Source organism: Arvicanthis niloticus (genome assembly GCF_011762505.2).
Source record: "Arvicanthis niloticus isolate mArvNil1 chromosome Y unlocalized genomic scaffold, mArvNil1.pat.X SUPER_Y_unloc_1, whole genome shotgun sequence".
Classification (NCBI taxonomy): Eukaryota; Metazoa; Chordata; class Mammalia; order Rodentia; family Muridae; genus Arvicanthis; species Arvicanthis niloticus.
Genome location: NW_023044978.1, coordinates 4868971 through 4878248, shown reverse-complemented (window position 1 = coordinate 4878248; position 9278 = coordinate 4868971).

The following is a 9278-nucleotide window of genomic DNA, read 5'->3' as shown; positions in this document are numbered from 1 at the left end:
GATGATTTTTGAGCTGAAGTTTCTGATGAAAACATGGTTTCTAAGCCCTGTACTAGTGATCCTTACATGCCTTGTTTTCCCCAGGGCTATCATCTCTATAACAAAAAGGTAGAAGGACTTTTTTGAGTCTTTTGGGGGAGGCATTTACACTTATGGCTTCTTCTTAAGTGTCATAAACTATTCCACAAGATTCATGGCTAATTTCACAGTGCTTCTTCACTGTAAGCATTTAGTTTAGTTCCTGTAACATGTGTGACAGACATGTGATTTTCAATGAAGATATAACTAATTTGGGTGCCAGAATTATAGTCAACAGTTTAGTGAATTATAGATTTTTGAGTCTAGACTTGTTAACACCTTATTGCAAACTATCTTTTTAAAGTAGCTGATACTTCTTATCCCAAATAAGAACACCCCAAGAAGCTGTACACATAGGTAACCATGAAAGAGTACTGGCTGCTCTTCCTGATGAATTATCATCAATTCAGTGGACCCAAACAGTGGTATACAGCTCTTTGTGGCTCAGTAGAACAGAAACTGACACCTTCTAATGATGAGTGCACATGAGCGGGGCAAATGACATTAACCAGGTAAGTGATAGCAAGGAACTTAAAAAACAACACATACAGGTCAAAGACAGGAATATATCTGTGATTTAAATGACAAATGAATCTACAGAATTACATCTAAAGGCCCAGAACAGGCTTCCCACCTAGCAGCAGAAGGTACTGCAATAAACCCAGGGCAATGTGTGGGCTGCTCTGTTTGGCCCTGAGTCCTTCAGTTTCCCTGGCCCAAAGTGAGGTCGGAGATGAAAATGAAGCCCTTGATACCTCCCTAAGAAACCTTAGTCAATGCATCTGGGCACGATGGTTGGTATCTCAGGTACCCAACAATCTGTGTTCTGCTAGATGCTGCTCTACAAAGTCATTTATTCGTCTGTCCACCTAGAGGCCCAGAGGAGCTGGCCATCTATTTTCACAATCTCGCCTGCAGGACACTTAGTACCCTGAGCTGAGGACAAGGAAATATAAAAAGAAGGAATGAATACGCAATCACAACCTGGCCCCTTGACAAACAGGCCCTGGCCTCAGGCCCTTGATTTTAAACTTCTACTAAGAAAGAATCTCCACTCTACCAAGAAACCAGGCAACCATTATGAGCTGATTAGAAAAGCCAAACTCTATTTCAGTAAACAAAGTGTAGATTCATCAAAGACACATAACATTAATATGTAGAAACTTCAGGCACACGCACACACATGCAGATACAGCCATACATATGTGCAACTACCTACATGAAATCACCTTACACATACATGGCATTAACATCCACCTCCAGTCACACACACATACACACACAATCATAAATTATGAAATATATATATATATATATATATATATATATATATATATATATATACACACACATATATATTTATATATATACAAATATATATATATATATATATATATATATATATATATATATATATATATATACACACACACACACACACACACACACACACACACACACACACACATATTTCAACTCCCCCTGTGGTCTCTGTTCAACTTCGCCTGTCTCCTGAGCTCTCTGACTTCATGACAGAGGTGACTTACCAGATGAGGATCATTCTACGAGGGCCTTCTTGGCTTTGTGCCTTGACATGGGAAGTGAGAGAGTGTGGCCAGAAACCATAGAGTCTGCGTCCACAAGAAGAGAACTGGCTGTCATCTTTAGGAGATACTCATGTGGATGGTATCAGGCAGGAAGATGTCTTCTATGATTCCGAAGCAGATACCTGAAGGAAGCTTAATAGGAATGTAGAAGCAAAAATCCATGTCAGGCTTCTCTCCTGGTGGTTGTTAGTGGGGTCTTTTTCTACAAGCTATCACTAGATCTCTCGACAGAAAAGAAGGAGAACACATTTTCCCCTGAGTCCTACATGGTGTTTGGTGAATGGCTGGGGTGTGGTGGCAGTGGTGTGGAGGGTAAAGAGAGAAGAGAGATTGTGAGGGAGCTAAAATTAGCTCTTAATGGTTGCCTGGTTTCCTGGTCAGTTGCCTGGAGATGCTTATTTAGTAGGTGCTTAGAACTGGGGGTCTGAGGCCAGAGCTTGGTTTCCAAGTAGGCAAGTTGGAATCTAATATTCATTTCTTCTTTTGATATATCCTTGTCCTCAGATAACCATGTTAGATAGCCTGTAGATCAGATTGTGAATGTGGGTGGACAGCCACTATGGGGCTCTGAGGTGGACAGATGACTGGATGACTTGGAGGAGCAGCATCTACCCGAACTCAAATTAAGAGGTAGTTGAGATACCAACCTGTGTGCCCGGGTGTGTAGACAAAATTTTTCAGGGGGTGGGGAAGGCCTCTTTTCGGTTAGCAAATGAAGTCCTCAGGAACACATAGAGCAGCTACCCATTTCTCTGGCTCCAGTGCAGTGCCTCCTGCAGCTAAATGGATAGCCAATGTTGGGACTAATGCCAATTGAGAAGGTTAGTTTCCCACCCCAAACCCCTGTGGCCGCTGTTCACATTACCATGTTCCCTGAGCCCTGATTCTAACATCTGGCTGCCTTATGAGCTGAGGATCATCCTGGGAGAGATTTCTGTCTGAGTGCCTTTACCTGGCATCTTGTGAGAGTGTAACCATGGACAGAGGAGTCTGCCTCTTCAAAAAAGAGAACTGGCTTGAGCTTAGTGAGCCTTTGTGTGGGAAAACCCAGGCAGCTTCAGTCTGGATCCATCTCTCCACCTGGCCCAGTCCCAGTGTTCTGGCTGGGCACTGAGTGGGCAGAACCATCTCCTGGTCCTCAAGTCCAGGCTTTGATTCTCATGCTCTGCCCCTAGGGTCCTGGTTAGAATGAGGTTTATGTAGAGCTCTTACAGGATCCTTTGTAAGTACAAGCTGACACCTCTTACAGGATCCTTTGTAAGTACAAGCTGACACCTCTTATTGCTTGATTCTCTCATACTGCACCCTTCAGTGGCTGGCAACTGTCCAGGAGTGAGAAGCACCTAGGAAGGGTGACTCTTCCATCTCCACCATGTACAACCTCCTCTTCCCCTGACACTTGTGGAATAAAATTCATATTTCCAAATCCTATAGGCAGGAGAAAGCGTGCACACACAAAAGTGCAGGAGCATTCTCTCTTGCAAGATCAAATATATATGCCAGTCAACATAGTGGCAGATGTGCTTGTAGCCAGTCTATTCTGGCTGTACAGGATGGACTAGGACCTCCTGTCAACTTTTAGGTCCAGAGGAGACCTGTGTGTGAGAAAGTTTTCAGCTGACCAGAGAGGAGGGCCTGCAACCTCAGGTTTGGGAATCCTGACTAGGGAAGCACAGCCTCACAGTCCTGAGCACCATGCCGATGTGACTTAAGGTCTCTACAGTGCAATGGACCTCTGGAGACTCTCAGTGCTCAAAAAAAGAAGTCTTGCTGGTTGTTACTGAAAATCATTTCACAAATGACAATGAATGTATCATCTGGTAAACAGAAAGGTGATTCTGCCTTAGAAAATGTAACTGGAAGTTTATGTATTGGTGACACAAAAGGAGATATTTGGAGGTTTGTAAGTACATACGTAGGTAGGTAAGTAGATAGGTAGGTATGAAGGCAGGTAGATATATAGATATATACATATAAAAAATAAATAAGAGATAGATAAATAGATAAATGACAGATATATAGATAAATAGACAGACAGACAGACAGACTGACAGACAGACAATTACATATATAGCCAGCTAGTTATTATCATGCTATGGGAGTCAGCGACTTGCAGAGAAAGTTTGATGGCACCTTGAGAATTTTTATCGGCACCCTAAGGGACCTTGGTGTGCAAGGAATTGGTGAGCAGTGGGCATATGCTGCAGGGATCCTGGTGGGACATGCGATAAATACCCATTGTGCTTTGTGTCTAGGTGCCTGTCACCTTGGGTCCACTTGAATCCCTTCAGAGAGCTCTGAGTTGCATGATTGCCTAACTTTTGATCAGGTAGACAGTTGAGTGTGTGCTAGGATACAGAAAGAAGGATCCACGGTGAGAGTGACTTGGGGACTTTAGAGGCAGGGAGAAGATCAAAGTGTCCACAGAATGCTCCATGGCAGTTGTTGAATGGCTGGGGTGTGATGGAGGTTGGGTGGAGGGTTTGAGAGAGGAAAGTGATTCTGAGGGAGCTTGAATTAGCTCATAATGGTTCCCAGGTATCGTGGTCAGTTGCCTGGAGATGCTTATTTTGTAGGTGCTTAAAATTGTGGGCCTGAGGCCAGAGCTTGGTTTTCAAGGAGGCAGGTTGAGACGAAATAATGACTTCTTGTTTAGATATGTCCTTGTCCTCAGCTCAACGTGCTAGCTGGAATGCAGGTGAGATTTTGATGTGGGCAGCAAGACCATCTGGGCCTTTGTGGTCAACAGAAGATTTTATGACTTTGTGAGGCAGCATCTATAAGATCTCATTGATGGATACCTGAGATACCAATCTGTGTGACTGGGTGAGTAGACCAAGGTTTTTGTGGGGCCCTTCTTTTCATCTCCCATCACACTCTGGGCTCACGTGCGGGAAACTGATGGCCACATGGATCCACAGAACAGCTCAAACAGTGCCATGTGTCCAGTGCAGTGCCTGCTGCTGCTATGTGTAATGCCAGTGTTGAGAGTAATGACAATGGAGAAGGTTTGTTCCCCAACTCTCCCTGTGGTCTCTGTTCAACTTGCCCTCTCTCCTGAACTCTATGACTCCACCACATATGTGCCTTACCAGATGAAGATCATCTTATGAGGGCCTTCTTGGATTTCTGACTTGTCCTCGGACGTGAGAGACTGTGGCCATAAACCATAGAGTCTGCATCCACAAGAAGAGAACTGGCTGTCAGCTTTAGGAAATACCCATGTGGATTGAGTCAGGTAGGTAGGTGTCTTGTATGATTCAGAGCAGATACCTGGAGGAAGCTTAGTAGGAATGGAGAAGCAGAAATCCATGTAAGGCTTCTCTTCTGGTGGTTGTTAGTGGGGTCTTTTTCTACCAGCTATCACTTAAGCTCTTGACAGAAAAGAAGGAGAACGCATTTTCCCCTGAGTGCTACATGGTGTTTGGTGAATGCCTGGAGTGTGGTGGCAGTGGTGTGGAGGATTAAGGAGAAGAGAGATATGTTAGGGAGCTCGAATTAGCGCATAATGGTTGCCTGGTTTCCTCGGTCAGTTGCCTGGAAAATGTTACTAAGTTGATGCTTAGATCTGGGGGCCTGAGGCAAGAGCTTGGTGTTCCAAGTGGGCAGGTGGAATCTAATATTCATTTCTTATTTTTGATATGTCCTTGTCCTCAGTCACCAGTTAGATAGCCTGCAGGTCAGATTTGGAATGTGGCTGGCCAGCCCTATTGGGATCTTAGTTGAGAGATGACTGGATGACTTTGTGGGAGCAGCATCTATTCTCAACTCAAATTGAGGGGTATTTGAGTTACCAACCTGTGTGCCCCTTGTGTGTTAAACAAAATTTTCAGGAGGTGGGGGGGGCTTCTTTTAGGTTGGAAAATGAAGGCCTCAGGACCACATAGAGCAGCTACTCATTTCTCTGGCTCCAGTGCAGTGCTTCCTGCAGCTAAGGGGATAGCCAATGTTGGAACTAATGCTAATTGAGAAGATTAGTTTCCCAACCCAAACCCCTGTGTCCTCTGTTCACGTTACCCTGTTCCCTGAGCCCTGATTCTACCACCTGGCTGCCCTATGAGCTGAGGATCATCCCGGGAGAGCTTTCTGTATGGGTGCCTGTACCTTGCATCTTGTGCGTGTGTAACCATGGACAGAGGAGTCTGCCTCTTAAAAAAAGAGAACTGGCTTGAGCTTAGTGGACCTTTGTATGAGAAAAGTCAGTCAGCCTGAGGCTGGATTAATCTCTGGGCCTGGCCCAGTCCCAGTGTTCTGGCCAGGCACTGAGTGGGCGACCCAAGCTCCTGGTCCTCAAGTACAGTCCTTTTATTCTGATGCTCTGCCCCAAGGGTCTAAATTAGAATGAGGTTTAGGTAGGGCTCTCACAGGATCCTTTGCAAGTACAAGCTGACACCTCTTATTGCTTGACTCTCTCTTGGTGGCTGGTAGATGTCCTGCAGTTGAGAAGTGCCTGTGATGGGTGACTCTTCCATCTCCACCATGCACAACCTCCTCTTCCCCTGACACTTATGGACCAAATTCCATGTTTCCAAACCTTATAGGAAGAAGAAAGCGTGCATACGCAAAAGTGTGGGAGCATTCTCTCCTGCAAGATCACATTATATGTGCCAGTGAAACATAGTGGCAGACGTGCTTTATAGCCAGTCTATTCTGGCTGTACAGGCTGGCCAAGGCCTCCTGTCGACTTCTAGGTCCAGAGGAGACCTGTGTGTGAGCAGGTTTCAGCTGACCAGAGAGGAGGGCTTGCAACATCAGGTTTGGTTATACTGACAAGGAAAGCACAGCCTCCCAGGCCTGAGCAACATGCAGCTATGACTTAAGCTTTCTACAGTGCCATCGAACTCTGGAGACTCTCAGTGCTCAAAAAAGAAGGCTTGCTGGTTGATACTGAATATCATTTCACAAATGACAATGAATCTTATCATCTGGTAAACAGAAAGGTGAATCTCCCCTAGAAAATGTAACTGGAAATGTATGTATTGGTGACACAAAAGGAGATATTGAGAGGTGTGTAAGTACATAGGTATGGAGGTAAATAGATAGGTAGGTAGGAAGAGAGGTAGATATATAAATAAGTAGGTATAAAAAGAAAATAAAGAGGTAGATAAAAAGATAAATGACAGATATACAGGTAAATAGACAGACAGACAGACAGACAGACAGACAGACAGACAGACAGACAGGTACATATATATCCAGCTAGTTGTTATCATGTTGTGGGAGTGAGCAACTTGCAGAGAAAGTTTGATGGCACCTTGAGAATTTTTATTGGTCAGCCTGAGGGACCTTGGTGTGAATTGGTCTAGGAGGAATTGGTAAGCGGAGGGGATATTCTGCAGGGTTCCTGGTGGGACATGAGATAAGTGCTCATTGTGCTTTGTGTCCAGGTGCCTGTCACCTTGGGTCTACTTGAATCCCTTCAGAGAGCTCTGAGTTGCATGGGTGCCTAACTTTTGATCAGGTAGACAGTTGAGTGTGTGCTAGGATACAGAAAGAAGGATCCACGGTGAGAGTGACTTGGGGACTTTAGAGGCAGGGAGAAGATCAAAGTGTCCACAGAATGCTCCATGGCAGTTGTTGAATGGCTGGGGTGTGATGGAGGTTGGGTGGAGGGTTTGAGAGAGGAAAGTGATTCTGAGGGAGCTTGAATTAGCTCATAATGGTTCCCAGGTATTGTGGTCAGTTGCCTGGAGATGCTTATTTTGTAGGTGCTTAAATTGTGGGCCTGAGGACAGAGCTTGGTTTTGAAGTGGGCATATCGAGATGAAATATTCAGTTCTTGTTTAGATATGTCCTTATCCTCAGCTCATTGTGCTAGTTGGAATGCAGGTATGATTTTCAAAGTGGGCAGCAAGACCCTCTTGGCCTTTGTGGACAACAGATTATTGTAGGAATTTTTGAGGCAGCATCTACCAGAACTCATAATGATGGATACCTGAGAAACCAACCTATGTGATTGGGTAAGTAGACCATGGTTTTTGTAGGGGACCTTCTTTTATCTCCCACAACACTCTGGGCTCAATCTAGGAAACTGAAGACCTCATGGATTCACAGAGCAGCCCATGGAGTGCCATGTTTGTAGTGCAGTGCCTCCTGCTGCTATGTGGGATGCCAGTGTTGAGACTAATGCCAATGGAGAAGGTTGGTTCCCCAACTCCCCCTGTGGCCTCTGTTCAACTTCCCTTGTCTCCTTAGCTCTCTGACTCCACCACTCTTGTTCTTTTTATCTAAGTTGGTACTATCCAAAATGGCTACCTATTTACAAGGTCTATGACAAGGAGTTGGTAATTTTCTACCAAAGCTGCTTTTTTTCAAGTGCTAATGACAATCTCTTTCTGTGCTTTTCCACAGAGTCCCAAGACCATGTATGTCAAGCCTATTGCTGATTTAGGTGTATGGTTGATTTTAGGTTTTCAGTGTATAAGCAGGGCTGCTTCTGACATCTCCTTCCTTCTTTAAGTATAGAAGGGCAGTGGCAATTCTAATCTTGTGAAGGATTTAAAGAAAATTTAGTAATAGAGGTGTTGTGAGGCATGGGCAAAAGAGATCATCTGGTGGATCTTCATTTGCTAGGGGACTGAAGTCCCCTAGTGTAGAGGATGGATGTTTAAAACACCCTTTGACACAGGGGCTAGTTTTGAGAGCCTTTTCTATACACTTTGATTTCCAAGTTCCTCTTTCACAGAAATTGAAGGTCTAAAATCCATTTTGTGGGTGGAGGTAGACATAGAACCACAATCCTATTGGGAAGACAGGAAATGTAGATGCTCTTTTATGCTGAATGAGTGGCATAAGGCTCCCTTGATCTGACATCCCTTTAAGGGGAAAAGACTCAAAGCAACTTGGAAGGACTAGGAATATATAAAGACCACGTAAGGCGTAGTAAGTGCTCAAGGCCTCACTTGGCAAATGAGGTCGAGGGAAGCCCTAGTCCTGCAAGACTTATTCTAGTCTGTTCAATGTAGTAAGAAGTAGTAAGTTAACACTCAGAAAAGTGAAACCCATGTAAAAAAGGAAAACTCTGATGCCCTATTGACAGAATCTCCTTCAGCAGTGTGAAGGTGCCATATACAATTCTGTCAAAGGTAAAGGTCCTGGGTTTTTTTTTATACAATGGAGACACTTTCTATCAGTGATCCTAAGTTTTCCAGTTCTTATTCAGAGTTTTGTATCATTTTAGTTTGTGTTCATTCTGAGAGAAAGCAGGCACCAACTTATTTCTGTTCCCCAATGTTTTGGATGACTGTTGCTGGCTAGGTTATTTATAGTTTGTTGAGCTACCTAGATTCAGGCAGAAATGTCACATTATTGCACATTTCTATGGACTTACCTGGCATCAGATGGCATAGGTTCTATGCTCTTATTCTAAACTTGGACTATGGGCCTCAAACCAGTGTGGGACTAGGGTCCCTTGTTTTAAAAAATGAGTCAATTATGAATCTATGCCTTATTATTTAGATACAAAAACTACTTTGACTATAGGTGGGAAGGTCATTGGTCCATTTTTGAGAGAGATAATATGTTGGGAGGATAGGAAGACCAAGAGGTCACATAATTTTTCAGTGAAAAGATTACATTGACAATTGAAAGAAA